Here is a 9,932-nt window from a genome sequence, read left to right on the forward strand (position 1 = left end):
GATTCCCCAAAGATAGTCCTTGAAACACCCATGTCCAGTCATTGCTTGGGTCAGATGGTAACAGCTTTTTTTATGTCTGCAGTTAACCCATTTCTCTAGGTCTGGGATCAGGCGTCTGGTCCATTGCCCCTTCTGGGTATTGTGATCCCATCGCTCTTGCGATTTCTTCGCTATTAACTGGTTAGCACTGAATTTTCCATAAACACCATTTCTATTCAGGTATTAATCTAACAAAATGTATAGTATAACGAATTTATCTTCAAAACGTTGTGAAATTTCCAGCCATTACCTATCTTAAATGCTTTTGCTTCGGTCAGTTAAGGGAAGCCGACAATCCCATAGTGTTGGCCGTCCTTCAATTAGTAAAATCAAATTAGCAAATCAAATCAATTAGTGGAAAACATATTAAAAATTTGATATTTTTTCAAATATTAAAGTTACTTACTCCTTTGTTTCGCCAAGTTCAAAATGTTTACACAAACTATTTACCGAAATGATTATTTCGCAAGTTCACAATGCACCTGCAAAACTACAACTTGAAACACTACGTTATTCAAGAAGTTAAATAGATTAGTTTACAATACCTCGGTAAATTCACATTGTTCACTACCCATCTTTCCACACTTCGTTTAGTTTTCACACTGTCCACAGGTCTTCTCAGGATCACCTCAGGTTGCCGGTTGCCCAGAATATAAAACAGCAGACGTCGAGCGAGGGATCGAAAAAGTGGGCTTTTATGTTCAATCGGTGTAATTGTTGCTACTGTCTTTGTCACCAACACGATGAGTCAAAATTATTGCTATTTTTAGCAACAAATAATCGGAAATGAGAACTATTTTATTTCAACTTTTTTCGACACCTGTCAAATCGTGTCATTATTCGGATCATTTTTCCAAAAATTTGCTTATGAGAACTCGACTTAATGCGCGGTTGCCGAACGTCGGGAATTGCGGACTCAGCTGTTAGTAGGCTGTGGTCCGAGAGGCTAAGGGCGGCTGGGTTGGTACAGGCGGTGCCGGGATAGTTTTGAATTTGTGGGCAATTTTTGGGCATGGGTCGGACACGTTCGGGCGGGTATCTGCCAATCGCCGGGTAGCAGGACCGGAGCTCGTCTGGAAGTTTATGTGCTTCGTATGAGGGCTGCGTTGGCGATCCATCTGAGTTCAGAGATCCGGGTTTCCCCATAAAAAAATTAGATGACAGAATTGGCGGAAAAGAAGAAACCTACCGGACTACACTTATTGAAAAGCGGGTTTCAGGTCTTTTATATAGATATGGTGGAGTTTTCTCCCATTATCGTCTCTCAGATCATAAACCATCGGTGAAATAACACGAGACACGGTGTTGGGGGGATCAAGTTGTAACTAATTATGTTTTTTCTCAAATTTATGTAGTCTCGAATGATCTTCACCCATACTGAATCCGTAATGAGAAATTATCTACTTGTATATGTTTTGAAATCTGAAATTTTAACTCAATTTTTTTCTCCCAAAAATCCGACATTTTCATTTTGAGTCAGTCGTGCGTTTGAGAAGCTGCAGATACACCTATGTTATCCTATGTGGATCTGAAGCCCACATCTTGTCGTTTGAGGAAGGCTAGCAATTTTCCACGTTTGGAAATATCAATTTTTTCTTCAATTTGTAGGATTGTTCTTATCATACTGTACATGGCCCTCAAAATGGACGACTTGTTTTGTTTGGTTTGTTCTCCAAAAAGTGCTAATATTACATTTTCTGAGATGAAATTCGTCACGTTTTTTACTTCACACCACTTCCTGTATGTGTCTCAATGGCTTCTAAATAACGAAGTTTACTTTTTTCTGACACCGATCCATCTGCTGCAGCGTCAGCAGCCTGTGTTATTTCCGGCGGGGTACAATCTAAAACCAATTCCACATCGGAGAACATTTTTTTCGCTTAAAATCGCAACTAAAAATTGAATTAAATCTGACAATTATTTATATTGGTGAGAGTTGCTGACCCCATAGTAACAGAAACAATATACTTACCTATTGTATTATTCTGACGAGAAAACCACTTGTTTATTTATTTGGACATCATATGTATGTTATATCAAGTCCACAATCAAGGTCACCTCTAAACATGCTTCTATGTGACTCAACAATAAGTGTCCTCAACAATGTATGCAACAAAGAGCCATTGTATCTGCAAGCTCAGCGAAGCATCATTCAGCCGTGATCCCACGATCCTGACCCATTAACCCAGCCAGGATCTTTGTCAGCCAGTATTTCGCACCAGCAAAAAGCTGTCCTATTTCAAATACAATGTAACAGGAATTTGCAACCGTACTTTTGCACACGACTTTAAGAGTTCCTGACCAGTCATTTTAAGCGTATAAAAAGGTAGACCGGTCCAGTAACAAACGTTCAGAATTTTAATAGACATCAGAGTAATCAGTCGTAATTCTTGTTTGTTGAAAATAAAAATTCATGATGTGTTGTTGTGTGTTTAATAAGTATATTTATTTAATAAGAGAATCTTGAAAATTATTTAAACCACACGCTATTGTAATTTCTTCATCAAGAACTTTGACCAAACTTATGTCAAGGCAAGCACATGCTTTAAGCATATTAAATTCTTGTAATCGTCTGATCACCCGTTCAATGTGGGTCTTCAAGGTAAGCTTGTTTTGTTTCCTCAGGTCTAGTAAGTTTATCTCCAGATACAACACTTCGAGACCGTACTAATACACTGCCGCCTTACGTAAATAGATTTCCAGGTGCTTGAATCCTCTATCAGCCATCACACACATACCGACTTGCAAACTCTTTATTGTAACTAGTCTATACTTTATTTGGTATAATTTCTATCTGAGGGGTAATGTAAATTGCATAGTAAAATTTGAGTAATGTTCTTTTTAACTCTAAAATCAACCTACTTACACTTATTCGGTTAGTAATAATTGTCGTATTCAGTTTTCAACCATCGTCATTTATACAAATATGGATATCAATTGACCACTGTACCACCTCCTCCTTTAAAATACCTTCTTTCTTCTAAACACCTAAAAATTGTCTTTTTCTTAATTTCTTTATGACTCACTGTCCTTCAGCTCGTCGCGATATCTTCGCAAGGCTTCCTTATGGATTTCCTGGCTAATCCTGTTTCTTAAGTTTTTCTGGTGCTTCTGGTATCCCAAATAGAACAATACCAGGGCCAAGCCTACTACTAGTACTATCAATAACCATTCTGATTGTGGGGTCAATGAGTAACCCCGATTATTATTTCGTAACTCTTTCAGGGATAATTACTACTGAGCCAAAATAAAATTAGATAATTAAAACTTAGTGGACTGTATTTGAAATTTGAACGTTGTAGTAACAGGTAGTAATAATATAATGACAATACAAAAGGGTTCTGGCCCTGCCTAGCAACATTGACAGGCCAATGTTGCCAACCTGGCCAACTCAGGGTGCGCACAGGGTGAGCACACTAATCCCAACACTGATAGTGATAATGCCTGGACCAGTTTTGCCGTCGGATCAACACTTGTCGTTTGCGCTAATATGACTTCCTTCTCTCTGGTGCTTTAATTTCTCATCTCGCAGCCTCAGAAAGCTTTTGATCCTGGCAAGGTAGTACTTTCCAGGATAGAGGAGAGTCGGATATGGTCAAAGAGTCTAGACTGCGAGCTGATGCACGTATTTTATGTTTCATGTCTCCACTCCTCTTGTTCTACATTTCCCTACCCAAGTCCCGGGTCAATCCTCCTAAATATGTTGCTCAGTTGCACTGTTTATACATACATGCATTAATTGTTATTAAAAATTATTATTAAAACTGAGAAGTTTGTTAGAAGTAAGTTCTAAAACTGTTATGGTACCTTTTACTTTAGTTTTCCTAGGTTGGTAGTATTGCTTTCAACTTCAATAAAGGTGTAGTTCATGCAAGTATTCTGAAACGGCAACTTGTTTTTCCTTTTGCGCCCTAAGATCTGATGAAATCATAACAAAATTTCCAAAAAACTATATCAGAAATACGGCAGCAATGGTTTTCAAGGTAACATGCCGAATTAACATTGCGCAAATACCTGTTGCTTCGTAATTCTTTAAAACTCCGGAAACCATGGAATTATACAAAGGGACAATAAGATAGACAAGGATAAACTGTAAAATCAGCAAGATTAGTTGATTGCGCAACGAACTTTTGACATGTCATGACCTGTTCTCATAACCCCGAATTCTGCCGGGTTTGGTGTTTATATAAATAATCCATGCAACACCAAACATTTGAATGGTTAACTGCAAACAAGCTAGTGCCTATGTAATCTATTTATTATTCACTCTTATCAAGCAACTTCTCGTATTCAGTTAATTAACTCGTGCTCCATTTGTATCTCCTTGTGCTGTGTGTATCGTGCAAACATGGTAGGAATGTACCCCTACCTCGGTATTCGGTGCTTGAGAAAGTGTCAGTTATTGTGCTCTGAGTGCCCTTGGAAGGCCCTGATTCAATTATGCCCAATACTTGTTCCTCTGTGTCTGGAACCCCGAACATCGATTGTCGTTTACTATTTTTCTAGAACCACTCTCCTCGCCCTTTGTTGGCGTGAGTTCTTTCAGCTTCTGCTATGTTACTGTAGCATTTCCCCTGAACTAAGCGCATATCCGCAAATTGGTAAAAGAAAATTCAAAGTAAGTCACAGTTTGACAAATGATTGTTATTATCGACAAGGGCTATCCACCTGTAACTATCTGTTAATGACAAAAAACAGCATTGCCGCTGTGCCTTTTCATCAAAAAATTGTAGAAGAAAACTTTTGATATTACAAATGTCTGTAATTTGAAGCAAAGATCGTAATGTTTCGTTTTTAATGCTTAAGTATTCCAATATGCTACCAATTAAACATGGTACTATTTCTAACAAATAACAAAGTAAGCCTCTATCACCCTTTAAAAGGACTGACTCCAATTTTGAATCGCCCTGTATATACAAGTATTTAAGTTGTTTTATCACGTGTTTTCTCTGTTGTAGATTTCTAATTTTCGACGGATTGTTTTTTCAGGCTCTATCAACTTGCTAGCTACAATACAACTTGTGTTTTGACGAATTCATAACTCTTTTCTAAACATTAATATATGTTGTTATGTTATGAAAGTTTTATGTGTTAATAATCCAACACGCTCCCTAACAACTCCAAACTGCACCAGTCGTGTGGAAACCTGTAAAATAACAAATATTTTTTAAAAATTATTTTTTATTATTTAGTATCTACTATCTGCCTGCTTCTTGGCATTCGGAAGATGTGTTGCTTGGTTTTATTCACATGTAACATTGTGCGTTATTAACTGCCTGCTATTAACGACCTCTGGGTTTGTCTTCAATTTGATTAGTATAGTAGAGCGGGATTCTAATTATTCTGGCTGAAAGCATTTTTCCGAAAAACTTCCGAAAATTTCTTCACTTACGGTTGTGATATTTAGGTCCTCATGCAGTGTCGTTTCTCATGTACCATGGGGTCATGTATCGTAAGGTTTTTGATTGGAATCTTTGTAGTATTTCGATGTTGCTGTTGCTAGCTGTCGGTCTTCATTGAGTCAGTTGTGGTTGTTTTAGGTGTTTAAGTAAAGTAGCTGTTGGAAAGTTGAAACGAGATTGTCGTGTTTGTCTGGTGAGGCAGAGGGGGTTCAGTATCGTCTATTTATGTGGGTTGTCTGTACATTTTATTTGAATTCGTATTTGTCTATTATTTTTGTTATGTTTGTGCGTTTGTACAGTAATTCGGTTGATGGCTTGTGTAGTGGGTTTTGGGGGTGTCTTATTCGTGTTATTAGTCTTAGCGCAATGTGGTCTGTAGGATGTGTATATCTTTTGTCGGTAGCGTTTGTTCTGAGTATGTGTCCATAGTCGAGAATTGGTCTCCAGATTAATTTGTATATTTTGGTTGCTGTTTTTGTACAAATTTTTTTACCTTTGTTGTTAATGTGAAGGCTCGAAAGTGTTTTGCCCTTTTGACAATTTCGGTCGTTGTTTTATTTTTTTAATGTTTTCGTAACCCAGATATGCTCAGGTGTATATTTTGTATATTTTTAAAAGAAATATCTTCAAATATAAGTCCAATAGGGATACTATTACCTTAAAAAATGTTGAAACATTTTTCACGGTCCTGCGAGCAGGAACAATGGTCGTCCTTTTTAAAAGGATAGTGGCCATATACAGAACGAAGTAAAAGAAAAATGGAGATGATACAAAATGTAAGACATGTTTGCCAGGAAAGGGAGTGGGCTCCCGTTTCCCTTGCCCTCGGAAGCTTATACCCGGAGCAGGCCCGATGCTACCTTCTACTTACCGATAATGCGATCTTTTCTTTATTGAGAGTAAAAAAAATGTTGATGACAAGATCTGGTCTGGCGGGTGGTTCTGCTAATAATTTGCACATACATAGGTCAAACTGGACAATATCTAAAGAAAAGAATATACAAACATAAGTATAGCCTAAAAAAAAATAACGAAAATGGTACAGCATTAGCACAGCATGCACAACAGAAGTTGCATAATTTTGATTTTGATAACACAAAAATACTGATTAACGAGAGTAATTATAATAAGAGAAGAGTCCATGAAATGATACAGATTAGAAAACATAACAATGCTATGAATTTCAGATCGGATACCGACAATCTTAGCTTAGTATATCATACATTAATTAATTAAAGAATTTTGCAAATCAAAAATAATATTCTCAGAATGCAAAGAGAAATAGCTGAAAGTAAAATAAATCAATATAAACAGTATTTCGCTTTGTGTCCAAAATGGACAAAATTAATACTCCAAATGTATGCCAAGGCTTAAAGTAGCAACAACGCTACACATGTAAGTAAAAATTATTGAGTCATTGAACAAAGAATTCTTGTCTCTTCCCAGAATTGATTGTCCTGACTAATCACCTGTTAGGCCTAATTAATCTTAGAATGTTTGAAAGTGTTGCAATTGTGATGTATTTTAATGTGTGATATGATGAAGCTGTTGACAAACTGTGATTGTTTTTTAAATTAATGAAAACATTTTTTTTACTATCTGTTATTTTAGAGAAACTGATGATGGTGGAAAACACCGAAACGTATTTTAATTGATAAATAGACAATAAATGACTGAAGCCCAGGAATTGATTTTGATTTGGAATTTACAAACAATAACAAACGGAAAACTCGGACTTCCGACACGCGGGGTTTGTCCTCTTCTGAACTCGGTGGCTGCTGTCACTTCACTGACTCCCATGGTTTTCGTCGCCGCTTATATAGTTTTCTCCAGGTAACCTAGACGGTTCTCGAATTCTCCAACCCAGGTGCGAAATTTCCCGCTTGTCAGTGTCATATTTGACTTTCAGTAAATGGGGGCCCCATTTACTGAAATACCATGAATTTCGATCCCCCCATTCCAAACGTGAGTAGCCCAGGCCATTTCCGTTACAATCTTTTTGGCTGAAATTTGCCGGACAGAAAGAACATTTAGTCGACCTTCGACGAAATCGTTCGCGGAATCCGGCCTGGAATTTAGCAATTGCTACAATCGCAAATACAATCTAACACGCAAATAAATATACTTTTATTAGGCCCTTGAAAATGAAAATTCGCCTGGCGTTGGTTTTAAATTAACCGGAAAGAAAGAAAATTTTAGTAACCTTCGTTACAAAATTCTATAACCTTCGATAACTTCTGAATTACCCAAGTATTCCTTCGTAAGATTTTTTGTCAAATCGGAGTCGTTTTTCTTTTGGTATGTGAGTCATAACTCGACTAACTCGGTTAAAATATTTGCATTTATGTCGTTGCTCCGGTCCAGTTTTTCCAGTTTAGCTTGCTCGTATTTTTGCTTCTACTCCATATATTCACATTTAGCTTCAAAATATGTGTCAGCAGTTTTTTGTTTTTCCTTCTCAATCTCAACAAGGTTATTCGTTATGTTTATCGACCTGTCGACTCGTTTCGATTTAAACAATCGTTTGGGGCTATACTTTTCGGTTTGCTCTTCTAGGATCGCATTTTAAGTTTGTGACTGAAACTGAAGATTATTTTCTTTACTGAGTTACAATACATGCTTTATTAATTATCACTAGCTGGTCCCTATAATAATAAATATCTGACTAAATTGAAAGGGGGTGTTCTTACTTACTAAACTTGCATCATGTGGGGTTTCTATCGATCGGTCCTTCCTCTTTATACATGTTATAGCCCGCTCTTGGTGAAGTTGGATCGGCTCTCTAAAAATGTAGCAGACAATTTACGATTAAACAGTTTTTGATGACTGTCAACTGACCTGTTGATTGAAATCCCCAAACGAGAAACAGTTTTTAAACTTAGAGAGATATAAAAAAACCGGTTTAATATTAAGGAAGGTAAATACATTTAAAAATATAATATAAGAAATATAATATACATAATTTTGATGTTGAATTCAAACAGGATCTAATGGTACCGCAAGATACTTTTCGCCCCAAGAATTCTAGGAATCATAGAGGGCTCTCCGAAATTAGAACAAAAGTACAGAACAACAGGAGTAGTTATTGATGGCTCATGGCGTTCAGAAATCGAGCTACTATCACGGAGCACTCATCTTGAAGTCAATAATTACACCCAAACTGCAGGCCTTCTGCGTGACGTATATGCTAATTACTTTTCTGGAGAGGGTGCTGTACCTTGGCGATAGTTCGTATTTAACTATATTGAACGTCATTAAGTAATGGGCAAGCGTGCGCCACTTGCAGAAACAGTTTAAATTAAAATATTAATATTTTTAATGTTTTATAAATCTCAAATTAAACAGACGGATTAGTTTACCTTTATGTCTCTTAATAGAAAAATATGATTTTGGTAATAAAATCTTTTCATTTCTTAAAGATCAAATTCAAACTGAAAAATCGTTAATTATAAAGTTGTTATTTTACGTAGGTTTATTGAAACAATTAGTTTTCCAGTAATAAACGGCCATGTTTCTTAAGAGAACTTAATAACATCTTAACAAAATATCATCATATAAGGACAGGGTGTTTGATTGAACTTTGGCCACCCCGTTTTTGCAACTTACGGCGCTGCAAACTTACAATATGAAATGAATGAATGAAATGCCTTACTTTTTATTGTATATTCGAATTAACGCAAAATTTTAGGCCTATTTGATATAAATGTTGTATACCGAGTGTAATGTTTTTGAGTTAATAACCATTATTGATCAAACTTTGGCCACTTGGCCTAGGTTAGGGCCTAGGTCCACTAATAACCTCTTTTCGTAGAAAACTTGCGAAACTCTAATCGAGTTAGTTGGTATATTTACTTACATATGTTTTTTTGCTTGCTTTGTTTTTGTTATCTTTGCAGGCTTAATAACCGACTCAATCGGACTCGTTTTGGTGAAGGTCGTGTCTGATTGAGCCGGAATATTTTTTTCTGGGGTCGCCATGTTCGCCAATCTGTAGCTTTCTCGGTAGAAATTTTCTTCCAGAGAACATTCATCTTTGAAACCTTCGAAATATATGTGGTATGTAGGGTGAACAATTTACACGGTAGTAATTTTTAAACATACCTGGTAGGCCCTTCGTTGGAAGACAATTGCGCAGTAAAATACCGTTGCCATTGAAGCACACATCAGCAAAATATACAAATAAATATTGCATTTGGACCATAAACTGCCGATTTTGCCAATATGTGCAACCAATTCGCCTGACCCAAAGATTTCGAAGGTCCTCATTTCGAGGAAGCCCACACCGGAAAATAGTCGTAGTTTTTATTTCGTTATAACTAACTAAATATATGAATGAAAAAAATGTACGAAACACCATCATCTCTTCCATTCCACCACCCAATTAACCATTTCAATCAATTCTTTGGCTGAACTACACCCTTCCACCTTTGTCCACCACTCTGTCGTACCTTTAAGGACCCAGTGGCCTAGAGAACTTGCTACCTGTCTGTT

This window comes from Dendroctonus ponderosae, unplaced genomic scaffold (assembly GCF_020466585.1).
Source record: "Dendroctonus ponderosae isolate FM_Combo_2020 unplaced genomic scaffold, Dpon_F_20191213v2 Dpon_F_20191213_1, whole genome shotgun sequence".
NCBI classification, from domain to species: Eukaryota; Metazoa; Arthropoda; class Insecta; order Coleoptera; family Curculionidae; genus Dendroctonus; species Dendroctonus ponderosae.